The sequence below is a fragment of the Balaenoptera physalus genome (genome assembly GCF_965194825.1).
Source record: "Balaenoptera physalus genome assembly, chromosome: 2".
Lineage (NCBI taxonomy): Eukaryota > Metazoa > Chordata > Mammalia > Artiodactyla > Balaenopteridae > Balaenoptera > Balaenoptera physalus.
Window position 1 is genome coordinate 104,614,687 of NC_138883.1, and position 17,469 is coordinate 104,632,155.

The 17,469-nt window shown below is 40.7% G+C and overlaps 1 protein-coding gene and 1 pseudogene across 3 annotated transcripts in view; both read left to right on the forward strand.

The window, feature by feature from the left end:
* Positions 1-17,469, forward strand: part of FAM81A (family with sequence similarity 81 member A) — a 124,472-nt gene that overhangs the window by 28,444 nt on the left and 78,559 nt on the right. The window lies entirely within an intron of this gene.
* Positions 8,740-17,358, forward strand: LOC309652915 (vasculin-like protein 1 pseudogene; annotated as a pseudogene). The gene has a single exon. The product of its transcript is annotated as a vasculin-like protein 1 pseudogene (transcript).

The window sequence follows — 17,469 nt, forward strand, 5'->3', positions numbered from 1 at the left end:
AGTCTGTTTTTGTTTTGTAAATAAGTTCATTTGTATTATTATTTTTTTTAGATTCTGCATATGTGATGTCATATGATATTTCTATTTCTCTGTCTGACTTACTTCACTCAGTATGACAATCTCAAGGACAGACCACACTTTGGGTAGCAATGTTCTAGGTAGAATTGGGTCTCTTGAAAACTTGACCAAAGGTTCTTGTGTGGAAGCAGATGTGGTCCCTATCACTGGAGGTCAGAAAAGTCCTTAAGTTTTAGGTGATCCTACTTTGAAAGAAGAACAAGCTGAGGAAAACCCGAGTTTCTGAAGGAAAATGGTTAAATTCAGAACTTCCCTGGGGGTCCAGTGGTTAAGCCTTTGCCTTCCAATGCAGGGGGTGCAGGTTCCATCCCTGGTCAGGGAACTAAGATCCCACATGCCTTGCGGCCAAAAAAACCAAAACATAAAACAGAAACAATATTGTAACAAGTTCAATAAAGACTTTAACAAATGGTCCAGATTAAAAAAAGATCTTTAAAAAAAAAAAAAGAAAATGGGTAGCTTCTTCTTAGGGTATAGTAGGAAACGGCTACTGGCTGGGAGCTCTCCCTGGTGCTGCTTGAGACTTCTCCCAAGTCTCCTTTCCTCACAGGATCTCCTCCTGAATTTTATCTCTTTTGTCTAAAATATCAATCTAAATCCTTGTTTGAAAATGTGCCCTTCTTGGACTTTGATGCTTGACTATCCCTCATATTTATTTCTGGCCAATACCTGGAGCCTTTGGGCCTGCCTAGGAAAAAGTATTGAGGTCTTTAAGCTCTTTCCTTGAAGACAGATTTTCTAAACCACCAAACCCTCATTATCTATCTCCTATCTATCTATCCATCCATCCATCGATCTGTCATCTATCTCTGCTTAAATTTGATGGTCTTGACCAAGAAAGGAAAAGAAAGTTCATTGTGGCTTATATTTTCATAAACAAAATAAGGTAGAGGCACACAGTATATGCCTGGCACAAAGCAGGTGTTCAATGCATACTTTTTATGCATGTAAAATTCATGAAAATAAAATTAAGCATTTTCAAGTATACAATTCATGTATTAAAGTATACAATATACATCTACATTCATGCTTTGTGCAAACACCACCTGTATCTAGTGCCCAGAACATTTAATGCACACCTTTTGAAAGCTGTATGAAAGCAAAGATTACTTGGGTGATTCAGAAGAAACTTCTGTCATTTATTGAATTCATTAGGCAATTTATTGACTCAAAATTGTGAATATCTTAACTGCATTAATATTTTTTTCATTTTGTTTTTTATTTGTCTATGTGGTAATGATAATATCAGCTTTTTTTTTTTTTTAATTTTATTTGTTTATGGCTGTGTTGGGTCTTCGTTTCCGTGCGAGGGCTTTCTCTAGTTGCGGCGAGCGGGGGCCACTCTTCATCGCGGTGCGCGGGCCTCTCACTATCGCGGCCTCTCTTGTTGCGGGGCACAGGCTCCAGACGCGCAGGCTCAGTAATTGTGGCTCACGGTCAGCTATTATTTATGGAATGCCTACTACATATATTTTCTTATTTAAGCCTCAGAACAACCTAATGAAATAGGTATTATTATTAATAATATTGATTGAAAAGAACACTAAAGCTCAGAGATTTTAATTAACTTGCCCAAGGCCATACAGCTACCAAGTGGCAGAGCTGAGGCTTAATCCAAGCCAGTCCGACTCAAGGACTTGATCTCTTAATCACAGTGAGATGATACCTCATGTGGACACAGACTTATTATCTACGACAAGTGTGGATTATGAAGAAAGTTAAAGTCTCAGCAAGCAAAAAACTAGATACATGTAAACTCAAGATTAAATGCTTGGAAACAAGGACTGAGAAAAAGCTAACAAAACACCAGAAATCTTCATAGAACTGTTCAGAATTAGGGAGTTTTTGCTGGAAGTTTTTCATATAGTTTAAGTGACTTGTATTTCATTATTCAACTGTCAGGATTTTAAAATCATGATTCTCTTGCATCACTGGTTTCTCTCCCTTTACTGGATCACTACATCAGAAAGAAAACTTGTTCCAACGTCTTCTATTTCAAAAAGCAAACTAAAAAAACCTTTCTGGTTACCTTCCCATTTTTCTGCTCCTCTTCATTGCAGGACTCCTTGAAAGCATTGTCTATGGTCATTACTTCTTCGTTCATTTCTCATCTTTTCGTCAACCTGCTCAAACAGATTCCACCCCCACCACTCCACTGAAACAGCCCTCATCAAGGTCACCAGTGGCCTCCATGTTGCCAAATCCATCTCTCTCTTTTGGGGCCTTAACTTCTGAAACTTCTCAGCAGCCTTTGACCCCACTGACCTCCTTGAAACTCTTCTTTGCCTGCTGCCTCTCCATACTCTCCTGACTCTCGTTCACCTACATAGGTTCCTCCTTCTCAATTTCCTTTCTGGGTTCTTGATTCTTGATTCCGGAATCTGGTTCCTTTTTCTCTGCCCCAGGGTCTTCCCTAGATGATCTCATCCAGTCCCTTGACTTTAAGTACCTCCTATATGCTAATGCTAATCAAACAATATCTTCTGCTCAAACTCTCCCCCAGAGTTCAAACTCATAGTTCCAGCTGCCAGCTTGATAGTTCTTCTTAGAGGTCTAATAGACATCTCATACTTAACATGTCTAAAACTGAACTCTTGATTTCTGCCCCTAAACTTGATCCTCCCGAAGGATTCTCCATCTTATAAATGGCATCATAATTTACCCAGTTGCTCAGGTTGAAAAAACAGAAACCACCTTGATTTTTCTCTGCTCCATCCCTAACTAATTCATGACAAGTTTGCTTAACTCTACCTTTACATTATATCCAAAATCAGTCCAGTTCTATCTCTATCTCCCCTGCAACCATTGTAATCCAAGCCATAATCATACCAATTACATCATCATTACAATACACCCAATAGCTTAAAACTAGTTTCTCTGCTTTCTCTTATGCCCTCCTGTAATTCATTTTCAGGACAGCCACCAGAGCAAATCAGATCAGGTTATTCCCCTGCTTAAAACTGTCTTTTGATTCTCATCTCAAATAAAACCCAAGCTCTTTACTGCAGTTTTCAAGCACCTAGGCACACTGCCCTCTGAATCCATCTAGTACCCCCCTCTCTTCCTCTCTTTCTGAGCTTAAGCCACACCAGCCTCCTCTTAGCCCCAAGTATGCCAAGCCCCTTCTTGACTGGCTGTTTCTTCTGCCTGAAATTCTCTTCCCCTAGATCTTTACATAGCTGACTTTAGATCATCTAGGTGTCAGTCAAATACCACCTTCTTATAGAAGTCCATGCTAGCCATCCTTTCTAAACTAGCCAACATGCTCCACGTTGGTCACTATCCTATGGCTCTTTTTATTTTCTCCATGAGGATCATCACTATCTAAAATTGCTTTGCTTGCTTATCATCTCCCCACTTAAAATATAAGCTTCGGGAATTCCCTGGCCGTCCAGTGGTTAGGACTCCGTGCTTCCACTGCACGGGGTGCAGGTTCGATCCCTGGTCTGCAACTAAGATCCAGCATGCCGTGTGGCACGGCCAAAAAAAAGTTAAAAAACATATAAGCTTCATGACGGCATAGACTATGCATGACTACTGTATCCCCTATGCCCAAAATAGTGTTTATCACAGTCTAGGTTCCCAATAGATGAGGAAATGGAGGCTGAAAAAAATTAAATGATGTGTCCAAAATCATCCTGTTAGTAAGAGATGAAGCCAAAATTTGAACCCAAGTCTGAAAATTTCACTCTGAATCTTGGAGTCCTTCTGTTACATGATAATGCATGTAATATATGTTCAGCAGGCAATTATTTTCATTATCCGAGTAATGGAAAAAAGTTCCCTGGCTTTTTGTTATTCGTAAAGCTTATAAAAAGCTAACTAAAATAATTTTTTTCTTTTTCCTTGCTCTGAAACATTATTATATTTACACACACACACACACACACACACACACACACATACATACACACACCCCATACCTTAAATGAATATTCTATGTATTTGGAAAATGTTTTTGTATTAATCAAATAGGCCTTATCTTGACTATTCAATTTTTAATGGGCTAAAACTGATAGGAAAAGCCATAGACTGATTTTTTGTCAGAAAATTATTAAAATTGGAACAATTTACTCTGCAGTCAATGGGTTTATGTTCTTTTGAACAAAATTGGTTTTTAAATTAGTGTCTTACATCCTCTATAAAAGTTTTCATAATGCCATTCTCAAAGGGAAGAATTGTGGTTTGCTAACTACACATCTTGAAAGTGCCTGAAATAGAAATAAAGAAATTATGTCCTAGGAAGAAAGGCAGTAATAAGACTCTTAAGTAAATAACCTGAGGATTTTCAAAATAATAGGTACATATATTTTTAAAATACTCTATGATTTTCTCCTCATAACTCTGGAGTTTTCTTTTAATTTTTTTTGCATCGGAGAAATACATGTATCAATACTTAGTATATAAAGTCAAAGATGTTTATACTGATGTTTCTTGAGCTTTCACTGTTAATTATTATCTATTGACTTTCTACTATGGAAGATGAGGATTTAGCTTTCTTAAATGCCTCAGTCTACCTTCTGCCACATACACTTTTCCTCCAATCTCCCCACTATGGTGAGGTAACAATTTTTGATTAAACTGATAATCAATGTTTACATTATGTCTATTGTTCACAGCTGAGCTATGTATGATTGCACACAACTTTTTTCTTTTCTTAGTATTGATTGCCTTTTTTTGCCATTGGTTTAGTTCTTTTTGTACCTCTCACTAATTCACCTACAGACTTTTTTTTAAAAAAACACTTTTAAAATAATTAATTAATTAATTTTTTGCTGCGTTGGGTATTCGTTGCTGCGCACGGGCTTTCTCTAGTTGCGGTGAGCAGGGGCTCAGTAGTTGTGGCTTGCGGGCTCTAGAGCGCAGGCTCAGTAATTGTGGCTCACGGGCCCAGTTGCTCCACGGCATGTGGGATCTTCCCGGACTAGGGCTCGAACCCGTGTCCCCTGCATTGGCAGGCGGATTGTTAACCACTGTGACACCAGGGAAGTCCCATCTACAGACTTTTTGATAGAACTATAACTCCTTTCACTGTGGTACAAACATATTAGATAATCCGTTTCTCTCTCTCTCTTTTTTTCTCTTTCATTTTCTTGGAAGTATCCTCCCTGTGGTGCTCTACTTCTTGCTTTAGTCTGTACTGGTTGCTCTCCATAAGACTTGTTGGACATCAGTCCTGGTATTACTTTTATCATATTCTTAAGAATTCTCTTTACTATTATCTTGGAGTAGATCTTCCACTTCCTGGGCCCATGTCTCTTTCTTTTTAGCTTACTTTCTTATGCAGTTTACATTTCTCAGTAAAATCCTGAGAAAGTGTACATTTTTGGGAAGTAGCATATATGAAAATGCGTTTATTTTGCCCTCAGACTCAATGGATAGTTTAGCTGGATGTAGAACTCTAGAATAGAAATAAGTTTCTCTCAGAATTTTACAGGTACTGATCTTGCTTCCAGTATTACTATTGAGAAGTCTGATGTCATTCTGACTCCTGATTCTTTGTCTGTGATATACTTACAGTCTGGAAGATTTTAGGATCTTCTCTTTATCTTTAGTGTTCAGAACTTTCAAAATGAATTGCCTTGGTATGAGTTTTTTTTTATTCACTGTGCCAGGTACTTGGTGGTTCTATTCAATCTAGATGATCATGTCCTACAGTTATAAGAAATTTTCTTGTGTAATTTCTGCAACTTTAGAGGGCTTACTATGGGCAGTCTTATTGGTTGGCGTGTCATCCAATATTGCTCATAAAAATGCTTGTGTTGAAGTTTTTTTAAAGCTTGATTTATAATTTTCTCTCTTTCAGTTTAACAAAAGGCGAGCTGATATCTCTTGTGAAAAATTTTCTACAGATATCATTTTTATTTTCTCCCCTTGGAAAAAGAGTAGACTCTTCCTTGAAAAAAGAAATGTCAAACTTATTATATTAAGATTAGATACTGTGTATGCTTGTGTTTTATTTTTTTAAATAAATTTATTGTTTGTTTATTTATTTATTTATTTATTTTTGGCTGCATTGGGTCTTTGTTGCTGTGCGAGGGCTTTCTCTAGTTGCAGCGAATGGGGGCTACTCTTCGTTGTGGTGCGCAGGCTTCTCACTGCGGTGGCTTCTCTTGTTGCAGAGCACAGGCTCTAGGCGCATGGGCTTCAGTAGTTGTGGCTCACGGGCTTAGTTGCTCCGCAGCATGTGGGATCTTCCCAGACCAGGGCTCGATTCCCTGTGCCGTGCATTGGCAGGCGGATTCTTAACCATTGCGCCACCAGGGAAGCCCCTTGTGTTTTAAACTTATAACGAATTAGCAAGACTTTTGTATTTGTCACTAAGACCTATCCAAAAAAGATGCTCCAACTTTTGAGTACTGAAATTATGGAAATAAAACAAAATAGTCAAACCAATATTAATTATTTGCTCACTCTTCTGACTGGATTTGAGAGAAAATAAGCCGGGAAAAGCTCAGCCCTGACTTCTGATGTAAGAGACTTGGGCAGAGATACTAGTCAGGAATGGGCCACATCTACTCCTGGTGCTAAGAACAGGGTAAGCAGGTGGAGAAAAGAATCTTAGAGGGCAGAACCCAGGTCAGGTGGTGGCAGGAGTAGGGAAGTAAAAGTCTTCCTTGTTCTGGTGATGCTTTGAAATCCTACTTTATAGTTCAGGAGAATAAACCAAACAGCTGAAAGCAGGGGCCAGATAACTGTCTGGTGTTGGTGGTGGCAGTGGTAATCATTGACTCCTCAGCCATCGCTGGCTATATTTATCCTCAGAGATGTCCATGGTGAGCAGAATAACTTCAACTGGCAGTGGGAGGAAGGACGATGGGCTAGTGATGCCATCTGTACCTTTCCCACAGCACCAAGTATTATGCATAGGCCTCTTTCCCTTTTCAAGGGCCTGGGTGGGTGCTTAATTTGGTTGAATCATATTGGTGGAGCAGGAAGGATTCAGATAAATAAGGCAGAAGCAGTAGTGTGACAATCTCACTCATTGTTCTTAGAGGAGAACTTGGAATTTGTGTTAGGTGCAGCCAAAAATGATTGGGATATTAGGCGCTGTACATCCGTTTGACTAGGACGTTGATAACTTCGTGCAACGGAAAGAGATGGTTTGGGGTGTGGCTGACACCAAAAGGATACTCAGAATTGTTCCAAGACAAGCAACATCAGTAATTGTGTGAGGAGTGAGTCAACCAGATTAATTACCAACTTCTGTCTGCATATGTAAGATAAAATAGTTGAGCCAATATTAATTAGACCTTCACTCTTCTGATTGGGTCCTGGGAGAAAATAGTAATAATAAAATTTATATGATATTAGATATAATAAATAATATTAAAATAGTAACTGAAGTGTTGCCCTAAAGTTTTTTTTACATGAGTTAGTGCCTTTGATCTCCATTAGAATCCAGTGAAGTAGGCACTACATTACTGCCATTTTACAGATGATGAAACTGAGTCAAAGAGACATTAAGTAACTAGCCTAAACACATACCAGTAGTGTTTAGGAACTTCAGAGCATGAATCCTCCTTAAAAAAAAAAAAGAATGTGTCAAATTTACAATTTATGACTCTAAGGGGAAGAGAAAGTTACTTCCTGATGAAGTGATGAAAACCTATTACATGACTATGGGGGGTGGGAGGCAGCTACAGCTCCTGGTAGAAAGTCCTACAGCTCATTCACATTACCTTGGGAAATCTGCTGTATGTACATGAAAACAATTAAAGTGTATCCAAATGGAGGAAACAAAGAGGGTTACACTTGGTGTTTCTCCTGTAAGAACAACTGCATAATATTAATTTTAAGTGCAGAATATGTGTTGTCTATTAATCAGGACTTTAAAAAATAGCACTCTGTATACATTTTGCTAGCAAGCATGCACTCATAAAGCACTTGCTTCAGTTTCATTATTTAAGAAGATGCTCAAATCCCAAAATATTTTTGGCTCTGTGTATTTCAAACTAAAGATTCTTTTATCAGGTTCATTTGGAAAATTATACTAAATCTTCACTCTCTGCCAATGTAGACCTGGGTGAAGGTGTAAGAAATCAGATAAAGTGTTAAAATTAATTTGCTATCCCCAAAATAAAATTTTTTGTATGTTACTCTTCATATTCTTTGATATGTGCAATCCTTGGGGGAACAAAAGGGGAACTGAAGCAACATTTATTCACGTCTCACTATGCCACGCGCTTTATGTACTGAAGTTTATGATGCATTTTTCCTTCCTAGTCTGATGTGATCATCGGGAGGCCATCCAGCATCTGGTTAAAACACAGGCAGTGGCATCAGAAGTGCCCAGGTTCAAATTCCACCATACCACAAAAATAGCACTTAAAATTTATACAATATAGGGCTTCCCTGGTGGCGCAGTGGTTGAGAATCTGCCTGCTAATGCAGGAGACATGGGTTCGAGCCCTGGTCTGGGAAGATCCCACATGCCGCAGAGCAACTAGGCCCCTGAGCCACAACTACTGAGCCTGCGCGTCTGGAGCCTGTGCTCCGCAACGAAAGGCAACGATAGTGAGGCCCGCGCACCGCGATGAAGAGGGGCCCCCACTTGCCGCAGCTAGAGGAAGCCCTCGCACAGAAATGACCCAACGCAGCCAAAAATAAATAAATAAATAAATAAATAATAATTTAAAAAAAAAAACTTAAAAAAATATTTATACAATATATGTCATTATCATTCTTACATGAAATCTAACTATGGCCAATAACATGAAAGATTGATGTTGTATTTCAAATACAAGAATATCAAATACCAACATCTGAAAATCCCACCCACTAATCAAGATTATCAGCAATTCATTTATTGATCTACCAGCCCTATCAAATATCATGATGAAATTTCCACTCCCTATTAGAAATCTGCTTAATATTGCAAATCCCAACAGGAGGCTTTCTAGCAATACACTATACATCAGACACAATAACTGCCTCTTCATCTGTGACTCATATCTGCCAAGGTGTGAGCTACAGATAAATTATCTGCAACTTACGTGCAAACAAAGCCTCCATATTCTTTATCTGTGTGTTCATCCTTTCTAGTGCCACAAAGCTTTGGGACCTGGACAAGCCATAGCAATGTCTCTAAGCCTCAGTTTTACTCACGGATTTTTGCAAGGGATAAATTAAATACTATAGGTAAAGCATTTAGCCCAGGGCTTGACACATAAACACTGGCTATTATAGCATCAGGGCCAGGGCCCAGGTGAGGTAAGGCACGTATGTGCAAAATTTAAGGGGGTGCCCAAAAAACTCAGTAATGAAGATGAATAATATTTTAATGCAATACTTTAAAAATTGAAATTAGTGCCAAAAATCCATGAAGAACAAAATATCAAAAATTTCACTAAGGACAGTATTGATAGTCCTGATTTTTCCTTTGCTTCACTTCAGTGTGGCTTGGCATGACACAGTATAATGTATCATGTGTGTTGTGTGTATTGTTATTTAGTGGGTATTGTCATTTCTTTTTTTTAAAATTAATTAATTAACTTATTATTTATTTATGGCTGTGTTGGGTCTTCGTTTCTGTGTGAGGGCTTTCTCTAGTTGTGGCAAGCGGGGACCACTCTTCATCGCGGTGCGTGGGCCTCTCACTATCGTGGCCTCTCGTTGCGGAGCACAGGCTCCAGACGCGCAGGCTCAGTAATTGTGGCTCACGGGCCCAGTTGCTCCGCGGCATGTGGGATCTTCCCAGACCAGGGCTCGAACCCGTGTCATCTGCACTGGCAGGCAGATTCTCAACCACTGCGCCACCAGGGAAGCCCGTCATTTCTTTTTTGTTGTTGAACAGAAGTGAAAGTTGTCTCTTAATTCTCGTACCTGTAAGGTTCACTGTCCAATAATGTACTACTTGGCAGAGAAGCTGAAACAAGAGTGTCAGCTTATGTGGGGATCCATTTTCTAAACTGTGGTGTCCTGACTGCTTAATACATGGTAAATAAACATGATTGTTTGCTCGCTATACTGAACTGAGCTATTGTGGCATGAAACTTCAGAAGAGCTTAAAGACTATACAGTATATATATATATATATTTTTTTTTTTGGCCTATTTTCTGAAAATTGCTGGAAGGAAAATTTTTTCCAAAATCAATGTGCAGGAGTCTTAACGGCGCATGCACGTGAAGGAAGGAGGGAGCCGAAGTGATAGATTCCTGTGGCCTTTAAAATGGTTGAATAACGATGGAAATGGATGCAAAGTGACTTCTCTACTGAAGCAGAAGATTCTTATTACCTTCCATTAACTCAGTTTAGTCTTCAGGAAGGGGCAGAGCGAGTGAAATACAGAAAACTGAAGAGAAGAAAAACTCACTTTGGAACTTTCTCCACGACTGTTCCTTAAGCCCTATCTTTCTACTTGTTTTGATTTTGCTGTGAATTTATAAATAGTGAAGGCCAAAGAAATAGAAGACACATTTGAGAGCTTTATACCAAGAAATTTGCCTTGAGAGCTGCTATTCTTCGGAGGGAAAAGCATATCAAGTTCCTGTCTGATTTTTTTTTTTTTTTAAACAAGGTTTCTTATGTCCTTAGATTTTGAAGGATAAGTCAAATATAAATACATACCTGCACACTAGTTTTAGCAGCTGTGTAAGAATAATGAGATTTGTAAATTAAGGGCTTTGTAATGTGGATGTTTTGCTACTAGAGTTGACTGCTCAGAAGATCTTTTATAGCTCTTCAGTGTTTTATTTTTGATCTATCATTTCAGTGACATTATTTGCCCAAACAGAACTCCATCTGTCTTTCTAAGCTATGACCTTTCTGTGAACAGTGTTTGCATTCAATGTGCAAATGTCCATGTATTATCTATTTAAGCAACATCATAGGGCCATCACTCAAGGAAGTTGAATGAGGTGAACATTAATATAGCTCTTTCCCCTTTCCCCTATTTTTTAAATGTAACAAATACTTTTTATGTTCCCCTCCCCCTTCCCTTTTCCCCTTTCCCCCTTTGGAAACGTGTCAGGATCTAGACAGTTTAAAATGAGCAATTGAGGGGACGGAGAAATTGATCCACACAGAGTCTGGCTTCTTTGTGCTTCATCATAAGGTGTGCTGCCGGCCAGCCTAATTTTAAGTACCATTTTAACAAGAGAACCCCGTGGAAATCCAGCTGGCAGACTCAAGGAGTTCAGGAAACAGGACCACAGAGGTTATACTCTGGGATCCTGGCCATGAGGTTGGATGCCTCACCTTGTTGAAAAGAGACACTGGACCTAAATGGTGCAGCATGACTTTGTTCCTGCTTGGCTAAATTTCTCATCACCACAGTCAGCTAAGTCACCTACGGCCACCTTCGAAAAACACGGAGAGCACCTACCCCGAGGAGATGGTAGACTTGGAGTAAGCCGTCGTCGACATAATTCCTCTGATGGCTTTTTTAACAATGGACCTCTACGAATGACAGGAGATTCCTGGCACCAGCCCTCCCTATTCCGCCACGATTCCGTGGACTCTGGTGTCTCTAAGGGAGCATATGCTGGAATCACAGGGAACCTATCTGGTTGGCACGGCTCTTCCCGAGGTCACGACGGCATGAGCCAGCATAGTGGGGTGGCACAGGGAACCATCGCCACTGGAATGGCAGCTTCCACTCCCGGAAAGGCTGTGCCTTTCAGGAAGAGCCACCTACAGAGATTAGGGAAGAGAAGAAAGACGATAAGGTGGAAAAGTTGCAGTTTGAAGAAGACGACTTTCCTTCTTTGAATCCAGAAGCTTGCAAACAGAATCAGCCATGCAGACCCACTGGGACCCCTTCTGGAGTGTGGGAAAACCCACCTAGTGCCAAGCAGCCCTCCAAAATGCTAGTCATCAAAAAAGTTTCCAAAGAAGAACCTGCTGCTGCTTTCTCTGCTGCATTCACCTCACCAGGATCTCACCATGCAAACGGAAACAAATTGTCAACCATGGTTCCAAGCGTCTATAAGAACCTGGTTCCTCAGCCTGTACCACCTCCATCCAAGCCCAGTGCGTGGAAAGCTAACAGAATGGAACACAAATCAGGATCCCTTTCCTCTAGCCGGGAGTCTGCTTTTACCAGTCCAATCTCTGTTACCAAACCAGTAGTACTGGCTGGGTATAGTTTTAAACTCTCCCAAAGAGAGTCCCCGCCAGCGCCACTCCTCCAATTGAGATCAGCTCCTCTCGTCTGACCAAGTTGACCCGCCGAACTACTGACAGGAAGAGCGAGTTCCTGAAGACTCTGAAGGATGACCGGAATGGAGACTTCTCAGAGAGCAGAGACTGTGAGAAGCTGGAGGAATCAGAGGACAACAGCACACCTGAAGCAAAAGAAAATGGAGAGGAAGGCTGTCATCAGAATGGTCTTGCTCTCCCCGGAGAAGACGAAGGGGAGGTCCTCTCTCACTCTTTGGAAGCAGAGCACAGGTTATTGAAAGCAATGGGATGGCAGGAGTATCCTGAAAATGATGAGAATTGCCTTCCCCTCACAGAGGATGAGCTCAAAGAGTTCCACATGAAGACAGAGGAGCTGAGAAGAAATGGCTTTGGGAAGAATGGCTTCTTGCAGAGCCAAAGTTCTAGCCTGTTCTCCCCTTGGAGAAACACTTGTAAAGCAGAGTCTGAGGACTCAGACGACACGGAAACCAGTAGCAGTGAAACATCTGATGACGATGCCTGGAAGTAGGCATAGCAATGCTTACTGTTAAATCTGACCCAGTAAACTCAGCTTGTGTGTTTAGGGGTTATACAGAAGAAATCGTTCTTTTCCTTTCCTTTTTCTTGTGTTGTTGTTGAATACTTCATGCACAAGGGGAATAATCATATCCCAGAGAGAGAGCGAGGGATTGGCTTGTTTAGCTTTTGTTGTTGTTCTTCCCTGTTATCTGCTTAAGAGAACTTTGTGTGGTGGGAAAGATTTTTAAAACACACACACATACACACAGTATATATGGGGCGCGATGCACAAGTGGGATCTGGCAGGGCAGAGAGGAGGAGACACAGGTTTGCAGCAGCAGCTTCTACTACCAGCCCTTGGGGCACTCACCCCTGTGCTCAAGCAGTCATTGTCAATGACAAAGTGACTATTGAAGTTATAATTGTATTAAATGAATGCTAATAATTTGGATATTTTATTTTGTTTCTGGCTGCTCGGGTAACATTAGCCCTTAACCCAGCATATATGGTTTTTTCACTTTTTTTTTTTCTTTCTGGGTACAGCTGTAAGATATTTGGATATAGGAAATGTTGTGTTATTCTTGCAGCCTTGATATTCAGGGTGGATTGTAAAATATACATTTTTGTGAGATCTCAAAGATTAAGATTATTTTGATAACATTATTTACAGATTTAAAAGATATGGTTATCACGAGTCTGTTGAGGGGGGAAACTACTGCATAAAATAACTAACTTGGAATAAATATTTTGCATCAGTTTGAAAAAAAAAATCAATGTGCAATGGAATTTTCTACAGTGCTCCCTTCCCTTGCCAATGAAATGGGTTTTGGATGAATCAGTTTAATTATAAGGTTATTCTAGAACTTCTGGCCATAAACTCTTTGGATAAATCCTCCTTTATTCCAGATTTCACTCTCTAGTGAGTAGTATTATGTTAAGGCTCAGTTGTTTGCTGTTTCAACACAACCCAGGCTGCCTTTGCCCTGCTATGTACACCAGCAATTACCTAAGTTAAGACATAGATAACACCTCCTAAGTTAACACTGCTACACTACTAGGAAGAGTCTTCCAATATTTTATGCTTCCCTGCTGGTTGTGCCCTAATTATAATTACTTAAAAAACCCTTGTGAGATGGATAGATACCAACAAATTCATAAGCAAAACATAATATTTGAGAGAATTAGCCAACACATGAAGGGAAGCTGTTAGCAAAAACAGATAAGTCAATTACAGTTTACTCAAAACATGTGAAAAATCCATTATTTTTATATATAAAAGAGGAAAACAAGGGATTTCCTTAATTCTAAGATGTTACTATTATCAACAAAGAAAACCACCAAAGAAAAGCCATAAAGAATAACACATATTTTATTAACTGATTATTAAGAGAATAATGTCCCAAGGTCTGAACCCCACCTTTGTTCAATATAAGATTTCTCTTATTTGATGAAAGATTTTTTAAAAGGAAATGGATATGGTGATGATGAAATTAGTGGCAGAATTTAGATTGAGTTAGTCAGTGCAAAATGATGTATTGTGCTCTCCGTTTCTTCATGACTCCAACAGCACATATAAATGCAAAACGTATTTTCTTCTATCTTGAAAATGTTCACTTAGCACTAAAAACCTCTCTCTTGACCTTATTTCTCACCTTCCCTGCACTACCAAACTTCTCTAAAGAGTGACCCACACCTCCTCCTGCATTTCTCTGGCAGCCAGTCTTTTCTTAACCCACAGCAGTCCAATAACTCAAAAATACCCATGAAGGTCACCAGTGACCTTCTATTCACTAAATTTTCTTGACTTCTGGGGGACTTGTCACCAAACTTTCCACCTGGAGCTTCTCTGACGTCCCTAACATCTCTGGGTCTTCCTCGTTGTTCCCTTTGTGGGAACCCTCTTCCTCTTTCTGGTTCCTATATATGACCATTGCTTGTGGGTCAATCTTTTAGCACCTTATTATTGGTGAAGAACACTGTGTGACACTGTGTGACACACCTCACAATGGATCTTGACACCCCACTGAGTAACAAGCCTTAGTTAGAGATAAAGTGCTAACCACCCTGCAGGGCTCACCACATTCTTGGTCCACCTGCTTTCCAGCCTTTTTACAAATACCACTTTTGACCTATACAGTCCCTTGACCTTCCCCTAGATGAGCCAGCTCACTGGCCTCATAGAAGCCCCGCGTATCATATCTTCGTGACTTTTGGTGGTGCTGAGACACAGGTAGGACCAGAACTCAGCTGTGGGAATTCCCTGGCGGTCTGGTGCACGCTTCCATTGCAGGGGGCACCGGTTCGATCCATGGTCAGGAAAATAAGATCCCACGAGCAGTGCGGTGCAGCCAAACAACAACAACAAGAAACAAACAAATAAAACCCCTCAGCTGTGCCATAAATCACTTAAAAAAAAATTTTCCACAGCGTCTAGCAAAATACACTGCACTAGTTATTTGTATTTAATAACTGGTTGCTGAATAGTATGACAACCATCAAGTTTATAAAATTGCTCTCTTTGATGAAACTATTTTTGTTAATCTGTGCCAGTATTAAATAATTTGTGATACATCATAGCTTTTAAATTAAAGTAATGCAAAAAAAAATCCATTTCCTGTAATGAGTCACAATCAAACAATTCTGGAAAAACAGATAGTTCTTTGAAATTTATCCTACAGAAATAGTTTGAGTTGGAAAAAAATTAAGGTAGGCTTAAATCATTGTGCACTGTGTCTCCTCAGGATTCAAAACATGTCACCTGAACAAGGCGGAAGAAAAGGTCAGAAGTGGGAAGTCGTGGCTCTACTATACTATGAAACTTCAGGATTCCTATTGAGGAATTCAGAGTTTGCAAGAGCTACAATTATTTGTCTTCTTACTAATGAATCTTTTAAAATTTTGGATTCTATTTATGCTAATTGATATGATTATTTTTAAAGGAAATTAAAGTCAGCCAGAATGAAATGGTATATATACATAGCAAGGGCCCTCATTTACCAGGTCCTCTTCTTCTCTACCCTTGAGAGTGATGGAGTCTTGTGGCAATTACAGCATAAAGTTATGCTTTGAAGGCCAGCAGAAGTACAGGAGGGAGTTTCCTCTGTTTTACAGATACTCTACTCTGAGGATTATAAGGATTGCTGCCATTCTCCTAGGAAGCCAGGAATGGGTGCCCTGCAGCTCTGAATCAAGGGGGAGTGGCAGAATGGAGCTGGGACCAGGGGAGGGAGTGGAATAGTAAGGGCGGGGGCGTGGAAGAAATGAGGCAGAGGGGACTTTCATGTGCCCATCTGAGATGCACACCTTACACTCTGGAAGGCAACCCAATGGGGACAGGCCAGAAACATTTTGAACCTTTCTTGGGACTCTTGATGGTGGGCTCTGGGTTTGAATGAGTACTTTCCCGTAAGACCTGCACGTCTTTCCAGACATAGCAGAGAGTTATGTATGTTTCAAATATATTTTCAGTGGGAGAAAGTCAGTGGGAAACTGAGTGATACTGTTATCAGGATGACATAGGATTCAATTCCATATACATTTACTGAGTGCGTACCATGTGCCAGGCAGTGGGAATCAAAGGGAAAAAAGGAAAGAATAATCACTGAGCTAAAGGGATCCTCCTAGGTCAGATCTCCACAACATAATTCACAAGGTCATGCACTCTCCTTATCACAATGTCAGTTTCATGCTGTCTGTGGTTATTTGATTTATGTGTTTCCGGCTGTAAGCTCTATGAGAGCAGAGATTCGTGTCTCTTTTTCTTTTTCACCATTGTGCATGCACAGTTTCTAGAATTTGACAAGCATCCAATAAGCATTGTTCACTGAATGTTATGGATGCATTAGCCCTTGGTGGGGATATTATCCCGTTTTATAGGTACGGAAACAGAATATCCAAGACCACATAGAAGTAACTGTTGGAGAGAGGATTCCAGAACAACTCAGCCTAACTCCACAGCCCAGAGTCTTTCTACCAAGTCCTCCCTTTCCCTGGGTTGGAGAGGCTGTGGCTGGTGGAGGAGACGGATAGGAACACCCTTCCTGGGTAAATACTAGCGACAGGAAAGAGGTATGAACCGGAGGTGGGAGTAGGTGGGGGTCCCCAACTCTGCTTAAATCCCGCCCACAGAGAGGAAGCAAATTTCTGAGTGGATCGGCGTGTGCAGCCTGCTCAGAATGCACATTGAGAGGAAGGTGCAAAGAGTTAGGACGCCCTAGGAGGCGGGTGAGGCAGAAGGGAGGAGGAAGGCATGTGAAGAAGAGGGGTGGTAGCAGTTCTTTCTTTCTTGCGTCGTGCCTGCTGCCATGAGACCGGATCCTTGGTCCCAGTGGCCGGTGTCAAGGTGATTCATTAGATGACACTTGGCCGCCTCGAGGGTTAGTTAGTTCCGCTGCACAGGTGGGGCGTCAACGCACAAGCTGTTTCCCAGACGGTGGCCTCATAAAATAACTTCTCCTCGATTTGGAAGGCGGTGGGGGTAGATAATAACGCTTTCTGTGGGAAAGAGGTTTGGTAAATAACGGATGCTAGGGCTCTGAAGAGAATTACAGGGCAGGCACCATGGCTATTATCTTAATCAGGCACCATTTCAACACCCCTCTCTTCAAGTCAACCAGCCCTACAACAGGACTTATTTTCCAATAAGCGAAATCCCCGCCCGCCGACTCCGAGCCGCTGGGCTGCGAGCTGGGTGGGAAACAGCAGCGGGAGGAGAGGCTATTTTGGGTGTGGGAACGCGGAGGGAGGAG